The 14506-nt window shown below is 52.7% G+C and overlaps 1 protein-coding gene across 1 annotated transcript in view; it reads left to right on the plus strand.

The window, feature by feature from the left end:
• The window catches only part of GATSL2 (GATS protein like 2), a 53088-nt gene that overhangs the window by 1754 nt on the left and 36828 nt on the right, over positions 1 to 14506 (plus strand). The window lies entirely within an intron of this gene.

Below are 14506 nucleotides of genomic sequence, written 5' to 3' on the forward strand. Positions count from 1 at the left end.
TGGAGGTAAGAGAGAGCGGCCTTGTTTTTCCAACCCTTGGCCGTCAGCCCCAGGCAGCCCCCCTGGCTGATTGCTCGGCTACCATTCAAAAGACCGGGATGATGAGTCAGGCTGCTGCCGTGCGGGGGCCTGGGTGCTGGCAGGAGGGGGCATTTGGGGGCTTCTTAGAAAGGCAGCCAAGGGCCACTCCCTCTGTCCCATTCCCTTTGTGGGGTGATTGGCCACCTTCCAGCCCCCCTCCCAGGGTCCAGTTTGGAGGTCGCATAGATAGGCCTGTCATGGGGGTGAGCCCCTGCTGACCTGTCTGGACCACAGAAACCCCACCACTTCTCCCTCTCCTGCAAGAAGCCCAGGTGATCAGTCCAGTCTCAAGATGACTCAGAGGTCAAAGGTCATCTCCCTGTCTCCAAGATCTGGCTCTAGAAGGTGCTGAGCACATTTGTCCAATGGCCAGAGGCCTGCCTCCCAGGCAGGGCCAGGTTGCTGACTTCAGGTTGTGACGAGCCCCTTCATTGCCCCTGTGACCGTGGCAAGATCCATTTCCTTCTCCGATTCTCACTTTGTCCATCTGTAATGAAGATAGCACCGCTCGGCCCTATAGGTTTCACAGAGCTGCTACGGGTGTAGTGTGGAATGATTGTGGAAATTGGCTTTATGCAGGTATAAGGGGGAGCAGGGTGTGGATGTATTATTGGAGCAATTTTCAACAGTCAATCATCCAGGTAGAACTTTTGGTCCTTTTTTGATTTATCCATCAGTATCTGCCCCCAAGTGGTGGCCCAGAGCCTTGTCATTTTTGTCACTGTGTTGCCTGTTAAGTTTTCGGTCACTCCCTGAAGGGCAAATCCTTGGCGTGGCATCTGAGACCCTTTGGGATCTGAATCCAGAATTCTCATCTTTAGTTAGACATTTTCTGTTTGACCCACAATTTACTTCCACTCACACCTCCCTGCTTTAGTTCTCTGCCTGAAACCCCCTCCTCCCACCAGTAAATTCCTGTTGAACCCTCAAGATCTAGTGTTATCACCCAAAACTTTCCTGAACCCTGCTTCCCTCCCCCAGCAGACTTAGTCACTTCCTCCCTCTCATGTCTACCTGCGTGGAGGCTTGGGAGGGATGTGGCATCAATAGATGCCCACTCCCTGTGGGGGTGCAGCTGGGTTCAAGAGATGCTGAGATCCCTGCCTCTTCCTCTTCAAAGCCCCAAGCCTGGTGAGAGAGAAAGAAGAGGCCTTCACAGAAGAGAGGAGAGTGTCTAGGGGCTAGCAGCTGGATCTGGGGGATGACCTGAGACAGCCTGCAGGACTTCCTGAAGGAGGTGGCAGTGCATCTTAGGGCATTAAAGTGGGAATTGGCCAGATCCTGGTTCAGGATCCTGCATATACCACAGTACAGCTCTTCGAATTGGGGCTTCCCAGGTGGCTCAGGGGTAAAGAATCCGCCTGCCAATGCAGGGTGGTTTCAGTCCTTGGTTTGGAAAGATCCCCTGGAGGAGGAAATGGCAACCCCCCTCCAGTACTTTTGCCCAGATAGTCCCAGGGAGAGAGGAGCCTGGCAGGCTGCAGTCCATGACGTCGCAGAGTCAGACACAACTGAGCGACTGGGCACACGACTCTCTGAATTAGGTTTTACACCTGCTTTGTAAGGAAGGAGTCTGAGGCTCAGATGTTAAGTGACTCATTCAAGGTTACACTGTCAGTGTAGAGCCTGAATTTGAATCAGCATCTTTCTGGCTCAAGTTCAGAAATCTGCTATTACAGGTTCAGTGACACCTATATTCAACAGTTATATCCAGCCCATGTATTTGCAGCATACTGTTCTAAAGCTTTAGGAACATCCCTTCCACCCTGCCTAATCTTCCACTAGGAATGCTTGTCCCTCATCACCCCCCATCTAGATATTCTGCTTCCGCCCTGTAACCATCACCTTTCAAATTTTGTCCATAGGAGCATATCATTTGCTTGTCTTACTCTCCCACCGCCTAGTTTATAAACCTTACTTTCAGGAAGCTTTTTGTGCATCTGTTTATCTTTTTCTTCTCTCCCACCCCTCTGCCAGTACCGGAGAAACCAGAACTACACCTGCCAATGCAGGAGACGTGAGAGACGTGGGTTTGTTCCCCAGGTTGGGAAGATCCCCTCAAGGAGGGCACAGCAACCCACTCCGGTATCCTTACCTGGAGAATCCCCAGGAACAGAGGAGCCTGGTGGGCTATAGTCCATGGGGTTGCAGAAAGTCGGACACAACTAAAGCAACTTAGCACCATTGTTTTTACCATGTGTTCCAAAGAGATGAAGACACCGGGTTTGGAGAAGTAAAGCAGCCTGCTCAAGGTCACAGAAGAAACAGAATTGGGATTTGAACCAGGTCCTGTCTCCGCTGTGCTTAGCACTCTGCTTTGTAGGCACTTAGTAACTGCTTACTTGATGGATGTCCGGCTCGTGCAGAGTGACCCAGATTCCAGCCGGAGTCTTTTCTGAGAGCCTTGGGGCTGGAAGAGGCTCGGCAGATGAATCGCACCTGGAGAAACAGGGCCCGGTGCCCCTGCCCTGACTATCAGGGCAGCATCTGAACGCGGCTGGAAGGGGGCAGAAGGCAGGCTGAGTGCGTTGATTCTAGGCCCGCGGCTGGAGGGGCGACCTGAGGTGAGCCAAATCCAGGCTGACCAGAGAGCTTTCCCTCAGCCCTGTGATAGCCTGTGGTTCTGTAGCCTGGCTGAGGGCCCACTGGAAAGCCCGCCACACCATTCCAGTCTCATCTCACGTGGCTCCCAGCCACGCAGATGTGTCTCTAGCCTCAGGCCTTTATTTCTCAGCCTGGGATATTGCCCTTTGCCCTACCCCCTTTGCCCTACCCACTTTGTCCACTTGCCTGTTCTTTTAGATCCTGTGTTAGCCTTACCTCCTCTAGGAAGTCTTCCTTGATGCACAGCTGAGCTCAAATCCTTCCTCTGGTATGGTGGGCTTAATCCCAAGAAAATATGTGACCAACCATGGAATATAGTTGGGATCCTTTGGGCTGCAAATAAGCTGGCGCAAACAATAAGAAGTATGAACTTTGCACCATGAAGTCATGAATTGGGCTGTTTGAGGGCTGGTAACTTAAAGGCTTGATGTCATCAAAGGCCCAGTCTTTCTCTTTGGCTCTGTGGAATGGCTGGGGCACCTCCAGGCAATATGGGCAGTCATGGGAAGGAGTGGCGAGGACCCTGGGGACAGAAAAGTCTGTTGCCTTGAGAAAGTCTATGAGAAAGCCTTTCTGGGATCACATCCCCTGCATACACAGACTTCCCCATCTCATTGGTCAGAACCAGGCACATAAGTATATCTCCACCAATCACAGGCACAGGAAATGAGACCATCACGAGCCAATCAGGATGCACCACTGCAGCTGGGGACGCCTAGCTAGAGTCTTGGGGCCATCTGGAGATGGAGCTCCTCAGGGACCCCAATTTGCTCTCTGCAACTGCGGAAGGCAAAACTGGCAATAATCAATAAGTATATGATGAAAACAATGACAACAATAATAGCTGATGCTTATAAAGCACTTAGTACATTTCAGGCACTATATATCTGTTAGATCATTTAATTCTCACAACAACCCTCTAAAGTTGAAGCAGAATTATCCCCACTTTTCAGATGAGGAGACTGAGAACCTTGAGTGCCCAGGGACACACCCAAGTGGTAGAACTGGGATTTGAACTCAGAAAATCTTGGATGGCATCACCGACTTGATGCATATGAGTTTGAGCAAACTCCGGGAGATGGTGAAGGACAGGGAGGCTTGGCGTGCTGCAGTCCATGGGGTCACAAAGAGTCAGGCACAACTGAGCGACTGAACAACAGTCTGGCTGTGGAACCTGTCCTGAGATTTCTCAGCCAGGTCTAAAATCACACTGGTTTGGACATGCCCCCTCCTGGGGGCCACTAAGCAGAGGTGTCACTGAGAGGCCACGACAGTGAAGCTGGGCAGGGGCAAGATCATTCTCCTGAAATGCAGGTTGAGGGTGGGTGCACAGGAAGCTTCAGCATCCTCTTTTTGCCCATGAGATGCTCGTATCTAGAAAGTCCATCTCTTGATTGGCAAGAAAAAGCACCTAAGTGATATCCAGTAAACCCGTGCTCACAGAAACCCACACTGCCTGCCTGGGCCAGATCTGCTATCTGTTAAGTCTCGGGTATGGTTTGGTCCGCGATCATTCATCCATGGTGCTGCCTCTGGGAAATCTTGCCAATGAGCCATCGTGAGCACTGAAGACTTAAGAGGCATTTACAGGAGAAAAGCTCAAAATTGCAAACAGTCCACTGTTTCCGAGGGTGCTGGGCCGACGCCACTGTTTGATCACACTGGGGAAAGACTAATGAGCAGGGGAGTGAGAGCCTGGGGCCTGGCGCCTCGGGTGGAATCTCAGCACCCCTGCATCCTGGCGGTGTGACCTGGGGCACGATGTTTGACCTCTCTGTGCACTCCGTTTCTAAATCAGAATAGTGTTCATGCCCCCCAGCCTAGGTTGTTGTGGAAACTTAGACAAACCGTGACAAGCACTTCAGATAGAGCCGGGGGTCCACTGCAGACTCCAGTGTTAACTGAGAGAGAAAATGCTCTTTAAGCTAGCCATTGAAAGTCTGTGGAGGCAGAGTTTGAAAAGCCCAGGGTTCCCTAGCATACACAAAGCTATGTGTATGCGTTAAGGAGCCTTCAGCTATGACAAACCTAGACAGTGTATTAAAAAGCAAAGACATGACCTTGCTGACAAAGGTTCGTCTAGTCAAAGCTATGGTCTTTTCCACTAGTCACGTACAGATGTGAGAGTCGAACCAGAAAGAAGGCAGAGCGCCGAAGCATTGATGCTTTCAAACTGTGGTGTTGGAGAAGACTCTTGAGAGTCCCTTGGACTGCAAGGAGATCCAGCCAGTCCATCCTAAAGGAAATCAGTCCTGAATATTCATTGGAAGGACTGATGCTGAAGCTGAAACTCCAATACTTTGGCCACCTGATGCAAAGAACTGACTCGTTAGAAAAGACCCTGGTGCTGGGAAAGATTCAAGGCAGGAGGAGAAGAGGGCGACAGAGGATGAGATGGCTGGATGGCGTCACCGATTCAATGGACATGAACTTGGGCAAACTCCGGGATATACTGAGGGACAGGGAAGCCTGGTATGCTGCAGTCCATGGGGTCACAAAGAGTTGGACACGACTTAGCTACAAAACAATGCACGTACAGTCACACTCTGCTGTAGGAAGTGGAGAGTCTGTCACTGCCCTCCAGGAGCCTCGCTGAGGACACCAGGCATTCAGGGTCTCTCAGAGTGACAACCAAAATGCTGTAGCATCACAATTGTTCAGTTGCTAAGTCGGGTCTGATTCTTTGCGACCCCATGGACTGTAGCCCGGCAGGCTCCTCTGTCCATGGGGTTTTCCAGGCAAGAATACTGGAGTGGGTGCCATTTCTCTCCCCAGGGGAATCTTCCTTTGTCTCCTGCCTTGGCAGGCGGATTCTTTACCACCGAGCCACCTGGGAAGCCTGTAGCATCCCAAGCTACAAGCAGTTAAAGCTTCCTAGAAGAGACGGCCCTGTGAGCTGAGTCTGAGTGGAATGGAGAGATGTCAGGAGGTGGAGGTGCTGGGGACGAAGGAAAACCGGCCGGGCCGTGAGCAGGAGTGGGTGGACACAGAGCCAATCCTCACGCCTGGCTGGGGTATCCATGGCCTGTTGCTGCCCCAGAGAAAGACCCAGGCTCAGCAGCAGCTCCGAAGCCCGAGGTATGGGAAGCCCTTGGCCTGCCCCACATTCCCCTGCTTAGTGAAGTCCACACCTCTTCCTGCTCATCTCCCTCCTAAATTATCCAAACCACTTTCCCACCAGTCCCATCTGCCCCCAGGGCAGTGCAGATGGTGGGCACAGCCAGAGCCCTCTGGGCAGGAAGAACCAAAGCCTGGAGGCTGGAAAGAGAAAGGCGGGTGCAGGGTGCAGGCCAGGATCGTGACCACAGCTTGGGGTTGGTGTAAATCGATCTGTTTTGTTCGTGCAGAAACCTGAAGTGTGCACTTGCTGTGGCAGGGCCCTGTGCGAGGCACAAAAGAAGCTTCGGTCCAGTGGAAAGGAAAGGTGTGTTCTCTGCCAAAGATAGCGGGTGACAGGCCCAAAGACCCAGAAGGAGGTGATGGCTGCCATTGCGGGGGTTGAGTGGAGCCCTGTGACCCCACCAGAGGCTGGTGCTGGGGTGGATGTCATGATTCACTGTGAATCCCTGATTTTATCTCTGCCTTGCTCAAAACAGTCCCTTCTCACCTTGTCCCCAGATCCTGGTTCACGCTCCTTATCTGGCATTGCAAATATTCTTTGATCTGACTTCTGTCCTCTCTGGCTTTGCTCCCTCTCTCCACCTCATATGCCCTAGTTTTAGAGTAACTGTGGTAGTTTTTAAATATCCCAGATTCTTTGACAATGTTCCCTTGAAAAGCTAGCTAAAGCTCCCTTACCTGTACGTGTAGGGTCTAGACTAGTGGCTTTCTTCTAATGAGCAGAAGGGGACAGAAGTGATCCTGTGATGCTTCTGAGGCATCAGAATGATAGCTTCCGCCTGGCATGGCTCCGCTCTGTCTCTGCCTCCCACTTGCTCTGCGGGAATCCAGCTGCCATGTTGTCAGGACGCTCAAGCATCCCAGCAGAGGGGCCCAGAGTGGAGTGAGGCTGAGACCTCCCAGCAGCTGCCAGCCAGGGAGTCACTTTGACCTTAAATCCTCCTGCCCCTAGGCAGGCCTTCTGGTGACCACAGCCCCAGCCTGCACGTGGGCTGTGACCTCATAAGAGACCCTTAGCCAGAAGTACCTATTTGAGCCAGGCGCACCTTCCTAGCCCATAGAAACTGTGAAAGATACACCAGTTTGTTGTTTCAAGTGACTAGGTTTTCGGGCAATTTGTTATACAGTGGGTAACTGATAGAGTGACTATGTAATTTATCATCTAAATGGGGACACTTCTGAGAATAACAAGGAGCACTAAAAATAATTACCCCAGACAACAGGGCAGACCAGAATGTGTGATCACCCTAGCTAGCTTTCATCCAGCCAGACAGCTCTCAAAGCCGCCCGGGGGCTGGGTGAGTGACTTTCTAGAATCACCTGTGCCTCAGGCCGTAGGGGGGAGGGCTTATCTCCCTCTGTGCTGGCCCCAGGTGCAGTCCAGGCCTTAGGACCAGAGCTTCACCGCACTGACTCATCTTCTGTTGCAAAGCCCTGAGCTTACACGTGTTGGCAAATGATTTTCTGGTAACAGACCTCTGATCTGAGGAACTAGCCCTGAATGAACCAGCCTCGTCCCACCGGCGCTGGTTGTCCAAGACCCGGTGCTGCTTCTTAACCACCATGAACATCTCCCCCAGCTGCCAGTCCCCCAAAACCTTATTCTTTGCCTTAAAGGTAACATCCTCTTTGTGACCCCATGGACTGTAGCCTGCCCTGCACAATTCCATGGAATTTTCCAGGCAAGAATACTGGAGTGGGTTGCCATTTCCTACTCCAGGGGATCTTCCCAACCTAGGGATCCAACCTGTGTCTCTTACATCCCCTGCATTACAGGCAGATTCTTCACCACTGAGCCACCAGGGAAGCCAGCGCACTTATATGGGACTTATAGTCCTTTCCTCATAATGGACACACTCACACCTCTGAGGTCTGGCCTTAAAAGCTTGGGGTCTTCTTGCCCACCCATATTCACGGCAGCATTATTCATAATAGCCAAAAGGTGGGAGCCACCTAAGTGCTCATCAACAGATGCACGGATAGCAAAATGTGGTCTTTACAGATAATAAAGTATCACCCAGACTTCAAAAGGAACTGTGGCACATGCTACAACATGGATGAGCCTCAGGGACATCGTGCCAAGTGAAATAAGGCATTCTCCGAGAGACAAATACCGTTTGATTCTACTTGCGTGAGGTACCCAGAAAAGTCAAATTCGTGGAGACAGAAAGTCGAGTGGTGGTTGCCAGAGGCCGGCGAGGGCGGGTGAGTGGGGAGTTGTTATTCAGTGTGTATAGAGTTTCAGTTTTGCAGGATGAAGAGTTCTGGAGATCGGTTACACAACAATACGAATGCACTTAACTACTGAAAAGTCAACTTTAAAATGATCAAGATGATAAATTTGAAAGGATGTATGTTTTACGAAAATTTGGGCACTGGGTGGGAGAGATAGAAGCGAGGTGAGTGTGCAGAATCAAAGGGCAGTGTGGTGGGTGAGCAGATGGCCGTGCGCCAGGGCAGCGTGGGCGGCAGTCAGACCGAGGGGAAGTGCTGGCACCCAGTGAGACAGCTGCTTAGAGCACGTCATGCATGAACTCACTTAATCCTCACAACAGCCCTTAGCACGTAGGTACAGTTACTGGCCCCATTTTACAGATGGGGAAATTGAGGCATGGAAGATTCATACCTTGCCCAAGATCACCAAAGCAACTAGTGAAGAGCAGGTTTTTTTTTTTAATAGCAGCTTTATTCAGATAAAATTCACATGAAATACAATACAATTCACCCTTTTTAAGTTTACAACACAGTAGCTTCTTGGGTGGGCTTTCCTGATGGTCCCTTGGTAAAGAATCTGCCTGCCAGTGTAGAAGGGTCAATCCCTGGGTCAGGAAGATTCCCCCCTGGAGAAGGAAGTGGCAACCCACTCGTTTTCTTGCCTGGGAAATCCCATGGACAGAGGAGCCTGGCAGGCTCCAGTCCAGGGGGTCGCAAAAGAGGTGGAGGAGACTCAGCGGCTAAACAGCAACAGCAACACAACAAGCCGCTTGTGTGTTCAGAGTTGTGCAGCTGTTGCCACTGCCTTAATTCCAGAGCTCGTTCATTGTCGCCCCAAAGGAAACCGTGCCCATTAAGCAGACACCCCCAGCCCCTGGCAGCACTAATCCGCTTCCTGTGTCTAGGGATTTGCCTTTTCTGGACGTTTCATTCCAACGGAATCATCACACGGTATGTGGCTCTTTGTAACTGGCTTCTTTCACTGAGAATCGTATTTTCAGCGTTCAGCTGCGTTATAGCCTGTGCGTCAGCTCACCATTCCTTTTTACTGCAGAATAATATTCCATCATATGGATGTTCATTCATCCATCGATGTACATTTGGATGGTTTCCCCATTTTTGTTATTATGAAGATTGCTGCGGTAAACATCTGTGGGTGGGCTTTCCTGATGGTCCATTGGTAAAGAATCTGCCTGCCAGTGTAGAAGGGTCAATCCCTGGGTCAGGAAGATCCCCCCTGGAGAAGGAAGTGGCAACCCACTCCAGTTTTCTTGCCTGGGAGATCCCATGGACAGAGGAGCCTGGTGTGAATATGTGTCTTCATCTCTCTTGGGTAGATCCTTGGAGTGGGAATGCCGTGTCAAGCGGTAACTCTTGTGTTTAACATTTTCAAGACCCGCCAGGGTGTTTTTCAGGGTGGCTGCACTGTTTAAAATACCTGAGAAGTAGAGCTTTGAACCCAGGGCCTCTGGCTGCAGAGTCCATGTTCGTAAACTACCATATTAGTTTTGCCTGGGTAGAAGCCTGGAGTCCCCTTCCGGTTGGGTAACCCCAGCCTGGACCCAGGTTCTCAGTGCACAAACAGGATTATGGGGCGAGAATAACCTGGGTCAAGCACCTGGCCACAGCAGGCTCTGCCCGTGGTCCTCCTGGGACCAAGCTCACAGAAGTTGGTGTCATCTAAGTGGGCGCATCTCTAAGGATGTATTATATGGAGGTTCCCGTGGCTCCCGGGCTCTCTGGAGACCACTGCCAGATACCTTCCATGTCTCACCTATCTGAAAGGGGTGGTTGCTGAAGTGGTGGGCTCTAAGAGGCTCGGGGGGCGCTGGGGTGGCCATACTTAGGGGCCCTGGGGAAGGGTCAGGGAAAGGCGGGCTCCCCAGCTGACCCAGCCTAGGCTGTGGCCACTTGACCTGAGCTGAGGCTGCCGGGAGCTGAACAGTCCCAGGAGGTGGGGAGGGAGAGGCGATCCGGTCAGGCTTCTCTCCTCCTGCACTGGCGGGGACCCTGGACAGGAACAAGGTGCATTCTCTCAAGGTAGGGTTCATTTCCCTCCCAGGTGGACCTCCTGGGCCCTCCCCTGGACTTTCCTCCCCACCCTCGGTTCCAGCCCCTCCCCACCTCACGACGTATTCCCTTTCTTGGGCAGGAAAGGCAGGGGGTGGAAATGTGTTCTCCAAGTTCAGTCTTCCCTTCAGAGTTCAAAAGTCACTGAGGCGGTGGATTTAGAACAAACAAAGCTTAGCCTCAGAGATCTTTCTTGAGCGCCTACTACGTGCCAGGTAGGGTTTCCATCCTTTTCCCTCCCCAGCCCTCAGGGGAGACAGCAGCTCATAACTCACCCCCAGTCACGCGGCGGACACCTGGCAGACTGGGGTTCAGGCCTGTGCTAAGGCCCATTTCTCGGGGCATGTGCACACTTGGAAGAGTTAAGAAAACGTGTTTTTAATTCAAAGTCCACCTCTTACCAGGGCTTCCCTGGTGGCTCAGTGGTAAAGAATCTACCTGCCAATGTAGGAGACGTGGGTTTAATCCCTGGGTTGGGAAAATCCCGTGGAGTAGGAAATGGCAACCCACTCCAGTATTCTTGCCTGGGAAATCCCATGGACAGAGGAGCCTTGTGGGCTCCAGCCCATGGGGTCACAAAGAGCCAGGCACGACTTAGAGACGAAACAACAACCACCACTGCCACTTAACAGCTCTGTGGGCCTTGGGCAGATTCTTGAGAGCCTCAAAGGAGGCTCAGTTTCTGCATCTTTAAATGGTCATCAGTATATGGGGCCCTTTGCATTGCACTGAGGATTAAAAGAGAAACTTTATATCAAGGGCTTAGGCATCCTAACCACAGTGAGCTGGTTATTCGTATGAATTCACGGGATATTTTTTTGAGGACCGAAGTGCCCTTCGCTGGGCTGCATGCCTCAGTGGTGGCCTTGGTTCCCACAACGCTGATGGTCTGTTCAGCTTTGGAATGATTGGAAGGGCTGAGCTGGTGGATGCAGGATGGAATGTCTAATTCTGATTTTTTCTTTTTTTTTTTTTTTGACGAGGGACTTTTTGCTCACAGCAGAGGAGTCTGCAGGCATACAGACCTGAGTACCTTTGGGGTTAGGCAGGGGGCCCTTTGTAAGAGCAGCTTGTCAGAACCAAGAGTGCTGAGGTCCGCTCCCAGCCGGGTCCTGGGAGCTGTTCTCTGCACCCAGGAGCTGCCTGACTGATGCTTAGACTCCCTGCCCATCCTTGGCCTGTCCCAAGTGGTCCTCCTCATCTCCTGTCCAGACCCTCTCCCACCCTCCTCTGCATCCCCACATCCATCTGTCTCTATCGAGCCCTTCTGCAGGCCCTTTCTCTAAGCGTTTTGCCTCCCTTGCCTCCCTCACCAGACCTCTTGACCCTCATCGTCCCCTCCAGGCTCTTTCCCAACAGGAGGGCAGCTTTGATTTGCACAGAAATCTAATCCCATCTTGCGACTGTGAGATGTGCTGGGATGAAGTCCAGGCCCTGAGCAGAGCCCCCCGAAGCCCCGCCCTCTGAACTCCCAGAGCCCCGCCCCGCCTTCCCTCCTTTGCTGCTTCGTTCCTGCTCCCCGCTCCCCTCTGATGCACGGATCCTCCTCTCCCCCCAGGACAACCTCTACTTTGCCCACACTGCGATTTCTGTAGGAGGGTTTATACGTAGCCTTAGGACCCTTAGGACAGGGGACAGAGCTGTCACTCCCGCTTTGCAGAATGAGCCATAGAAGTGGGAAGGAACCGCGTGGTGTCCCCCTGCTTCGGCAAGAGTTAGGATTGGGAGCCTGCAGGTGGACGTCGGGGGTTTCAGAAGGGTCTCCTTGGACTCCACCCTCTTCATTGCCTCCCGGTGAGACTAGGGCAGGGCTGTCAGAGATGGAATCTATTTATCCCCTTCCCCGGGCTTGACCCCAGGGAGGTGCAGTGCTGGCCTGGGGATGACCCCATGATGAACCACCTGGTGGAACTCATTTGCAGCCCTCGGGCTGGAGCCCCCTGAGCGTCCTTGTGGGATGGTTGGTCCACATTGTCTCCCAGAGCCAGGTCTCTGAGGACCCCAGCAGGTAGCCCAGGTGGATGGAGTACATGCTTGGAGCAATGAAACCACATTTCTCTTTTTAATTTTATTTATGTATCGGCCAAGCCATGTGGCATGTGGGATCTTAGTTCTCCGACCAGGGATCAAACCTGCACCCTTCCTGCATTGGAAGCTCCAAGTCCTAACCACTGGACCATCAGGGAAGTCCCCACATTTCTTTTTTTTAATCCGCTCTTTTCTAAACGCTCTTCAGAGTAGGCCTACTCAGAATGATGGCCCCTCAGCTTCCCTCCAGCCCTTTTCCTCCCTCTGCTTCTCAGTCCTAATCAGCCTGGTTTTAACTGCCTTGAGTTGTCAACTTCCACTGAAAAAAAATGCAGAAAGCGATCTCACCCTGTCCAAGGGCTGCTCCAAGGATTAAATGAGATCTAGCAGGTGAGGTGCTTAGGTGGGTGCCCAGCCCTGCGTCTGAGTGTAAGGAGGGTTGTGGGACTGGAGACATTAGCGATCAGGAGACACCTCAGTGCCCACCTGTACTGCCGGCCTCATTTGGACACCAGCTGTGATGCTAAAATGCCCCATGAAAAACCAAACCATTGCAAGATTGCCCTGGGTTAATGCCCTGAGGAGCGCTTGTTCTCAAAAGTCAGGACCTCTGCATCCTCCCCAAGAACGAAGGTTCTTGCATCATCACCCCTGTCTTGACCCGGCACACACACCTCTCTCTGTCCTGTGAGGTCAGGTTTCCTCCGCAGCCGCGTCCCTTCTCCCTCCAAGGGCAGGAACAGGCCCCGAGGGAGCAGCTAGGCGAGTGTGAGGTCCCGGGAAGCCTGTGCCTCCAGTCTCCCAGGGCTTATCTGTCATCTGTCACCCCAGGGGGAATCAGGCCCATGGGAGGGTGGCCGGGGAAGGCAGAGGCTGAGAGTGGAGAGACGGCTCTTTCTTGCTGTCTGGGGTTTCCTGATGCCTGGCCTGGATTCTTGGCCCTCAGGGGTTCATTCATCTCCACTAGTTCTTTTTTTTTTTTTTTTTCTTTTTAAAATATTTATTATTTGGCTGCACTGAGACTTAGTTGCGGCACATGGGATCTTTAGCTGCGGCATGCGAACTCTTAGTTGCGGCCTGTGGGATCTAGTTCCCTGACCTGGGATGGAACCTGGGCCCCCTGCATTGAGAGCTCAGAGTCTTAGCCACTGGACCACCAGGGAAATCCCCCGTGATACCCATTCTGTGCCACATGCTGGCCCTTTGAGGGCTTGAACCCCGACCCTGGACTCCCTGTGCACAGCACGGTGCAGGAGACTGCTCTCTCCAGGCTCTTAATGATGCTAGTCTGGTGAGAGGAGAAGTCCTCCAGGCTCGGGAGCTCGAGGTGCAGGGGAGAAATACAGTGGAGTCCAGGGGGGTCGGAGCGGGCTTCCTTGAGAGGGGGCATTTGAGCCAGGCTTGAAACATCAAGGTAGGGGAGGGACTTTCAAGAAGGAGGAACAGCATGTGCAGGAAGCCCAGAGGTCTGGCCGGTGTGGCCCGCGGTGAGCTGGAGCAACCCCTGGGCTGGAGAGGGTGACCCTGTTATGGGGGAAAGGCAGGCTCCGTCCAGACTCCTCCATCAGGATCTGGTCACTGGGCCAAAGAAGGCTGGAGGAGGAGATGGCAACCCACTCCAGTATTCTTGCCTGGATAATCCCATGGACAGAGGCGCCTGGCAGGTTGCAGTCCATGGGGTTGCAGAGTCAGACACAACTGAGCCCACATGCATGCAGGCTAGTGAAAGGCCACTTCGGCATGTACACTGGAAAGGCCTGGAAGCGGGGTCTCACATTCATGGCGTTACTCCCAATAGCAAAAACATGGAAGCAACCCAAGTACCCACTGACTGATGAATGGGTAAGTGAGATGTGGGGTGTGCCACTCTCCATCACCTCCCCGTGTCCCCAGATGGTCTGGAGGTGCTCAGTACCACCCTGTGCCTACCCCCTACCCCAGCCCCGCACCTACAGAATGTTGTTTCGGCCACTCTAACTGGCCTAGTGCTTTGGTCTCTTAAGAGGGGGTTTGGAAGGTGAGCAGAAGATCTCAGAAAGGTTTGGGTTGCTGTTTGTCCTCATATGGACACTGGAGACCTTGAGATACCTCCCTCATCCTTTGCCCACCCGCAAAGGGCTCAGGCTTACTGTTGGGGGGTGGTGACCCAGCAGCTTCCAGTAGCTTCTACAGGGAGCCCTGCATGGAGATAAGGCAGAGCCCCAGGGTCTGCTTTAAGATGACATGTTGCCTGGCCCCTTAGGTGGCTCAGGGTCAGCACCCCTACCGAGTAGAGGGTTGCAGGTGGGCAGGAGAGGCTGACTCCTCTGATTCTCATCGGTCCCCCTGGCATCAAGCTATATCTGGGCCGTGCCCCAGCCCTGGGCAGGAAGGTCACCACACAGGTCAA

Source organism: Capra hircus, chromosome 25, assembly GCF_001704415.2.
Source record: "Capra hircus breed San Clemente chromosome 25, ASM170441v1, whole genome shotgun sequence".
In the NCBI taxonomy this organism is placed as follows: domain Eukaryota; kingdom Metazoa; phylum Chordata; class Mammalia; order Artiodactyla; family Bovidae; genus Capra; species Capra hircus.